Below are 2,869 nucleotides of genomic sequence, written 5' to 3'. Positions count from 1 at the left end.
TGTGTTTCAGACAGTGTTAATGGAGCGTGTTGTTTTGTACATGTTTCAAGGATTTAGGTCTGTGGTTGAAGTGCACAGCCAGTGTTGCATGCTGACAAACTATCAACTGTTACCACCTGTGCCTATTAGGGATTAGGTCCCGGTAGTGTTTTGTGGATGGCTGCGCCCACATGTGCATTAGAACTGCTGAGGAAAGCCTTGTGCTAAAATGCATTTGTATTTTTCTTATTATCTAGTAATATTAAAGATTTTACACATGAAATTGTGAGTGCTGTAGTTCTTATTCATGAGTTAATACTTCCAAACAAGTTATATTTGTTCAGCCTTCTTCTAATTGTACTGTCATGAACTTAAACATTGAATTTGTTAACCGAAGTCTGCAGAATCTGAAGAGTAGGTTTTGGGCTTTTGGCAGTTTCTCTGAGCATTGCACAGTCTGAACTGGAAATCCACTCTTGGAAAGACTGTTGCATTGTTTTAACACAAACTGTGAAAACTTCTGCTTTTACACTTCCAGATAATCAGTAAATCAAGTCCATTTGATTAGTATCTGGCTGCTACTTACTCGCATAATTCCTGTGGAAGCAGAAAGGGTGTATTTAGTTTGAATGCACAGTCACATGAAACCTCACATGACTGTGACTACTGTAAACAAGATCTCACCTTTGTTTTAGGAAACTGTGGACATTTCATGGTTTTGCAGGTATCCAAACAAATCAAGCTGCCGCTGCTATGGCCTTTTCTTGGCAAAGTACTCACTACAGTTTGAACAGAAATTCTGTGAATAAGGGCTTAGAGACCGTCATTTTTTTTTTTTTTTTTTTGCTTTTGTCTAAGTATGTTTATGACTATTTATGAAACGGAATCTGTCATATTTCTTGTATTTTAAATACCTTTCTTTTTTCCTGAAGCACTGAGTCCATCATTGTCAGAAAGAATTAATGTTCATACTTCACTCAGGCTTTTGGTCATACACTTCATTTTAAATGATAACATGAAATAGATTATAAACTAATTACTAATTAGTGGTGATAAAGAAATGCATTCACTGAGGTATCTGGGTGCAATTTTAAATACATGTTTATTTCTGTTCTTCTTAGTATAGATCTTCCACTATAGATTCATTTGAGAGTTAATATTCCTTTTTATTTATTCGAGCTATTCAATGCGGATGATCCACAGAGAGTATGATACACATAAGATTTCCATCTCCAGCTCTAAACTTTTAAAGTTTTAAAGCTGAGGTCTGTGGCTGAAATTAACACTTCCATATAAAAACATTCAGCTGATGTACTATGTGGTCATTAAAATGTAGAACTTTTATTGTCATCGATGTACATTGATGTATTTTGTAGTATGACCTTAAAAAAATTAAAGTACCTTAGCATTTTACTGAATAAAATATTTATTTATTATATTAATATTTATTTTATGTTGAATTTATTATTCAGTATATATTGCAGATCACGTGGGCAGATTACACACTGGTAAAAGACCTTAATAAAATGCAGAAGACACAGTAATACAGTATAAAAATTTAAAATCCAATAATGAGTGCAATAGGCTTCTTTTTTATGAATAACAAGCATGCTTGTAACTCTTGTAACTCTACAAATAAACAGTGCAGTGTTAAATAAAAATAACAGTTCCACAGTGTTAAATTATTACTTTACAAAATGTCCTTCATCCAAGTTTTTGTTTTCTGCAAAAACAAAAGAGAACAATATTTTAGAAAGATTTAGCATAAAGAGGTGGTAAGTACACTGTACTGTACACACAGCTTTTATGAAAATAAAAGACAAGCCCCTATGAGCAGACAGTTTTTGTTACATACATAAAAAATATATATAATTATTGTTGGGATAAACGAGAATAGACTGCGTTAGGTGCGGGGGGGTTGCTGGCTGTTTCCCATGTGTCATGTAAGTTTTAAAAAATCATAGGAAGTGTAACTCCCTTGTTGACATATTTTTGAATGCAGTGCTTTCATGCACAGTACATAATAAAAATAAAATATGTTTAGATTTTAAATAAGTTGCGACCTCCAGTTCGTCAGAATTAACAGCCTGGAAAAAGTAAAATTAAATGAAAAATCATTAAAAAAAAATTAAAGAGGAGCGAGGAAAGACTTTTCACGAGAGAATTAATTGTAGTTTTTGGGGGATTTTTTTTCTTTTTTTGAGGAATTTGGTTACTCGCGAGCAATCTGAACGCTTTCAGTTACAAGGCCAAAGCTAATGGGTAGTTGATGTGTGTGGGAGTTGGATTTCGGTGTTCGTGTAGCTATATTAGAGGTCATTTTAGATTAAAAATGTAAAATATCAAATCACTTTTATTGTCACATCACATGTGCAGGTACACTGGTACAGTACATGTGAGTGAAATTCTTGTGTGCGAGCTTCACAAGCAACAGAGGTGTGCAAAGTACAATAACATAAGAACAAGCAAATATAAGAATGGCTAAATCTGAGAATTATATGAATAAATATATGTACAATATAAGAGTGTATGCATATTACTGAATGTGTATACTAAATATGTATGTCTACGTGTGTATATATGTGTGTGTGTGTGTGTGTATACATATTTTACAAATTAAATAGAGTAAAAATAAAAAAAATATATAAAATATACAGAGGTTGGCTCTTATATGGCTCTTAAATTTGGACTCAACTCAAATACATGAGTAAAATAATAGAAAACGTGTTTATTTTACACTACTGTAGGCTGTGTTTTGATAAAATAGGAGCGGCTTCAGTGAGTGGCCGGTAATAACCTTTCGCAAACTCTCGCGATAATACGAGCCGGAAGATATCAGCCGAAGCGTTCGTACTAGTCAACTGGAGCCGCTTATGTTGTACTGCAGCCG

Source organism: Diplotaxodon limnothrissa, linkage group LG15 (genome assembly GCF_057381915.1).
Source record: "Diplotaxodon limnothrissa isolate DT_005_m linkage group LG15, D_limnothrissa_male_GT1.1, whole genome shotgun sequence".
NCBI lineage: Eukaryota > Metazoa > Chordata > Actinopteri > Cichliformes > Cichlidae > Diplotaxodon > Diplotaxodon limnothrissa.
Note: the sequence above shows the minus strand (reverse complement) of the source record.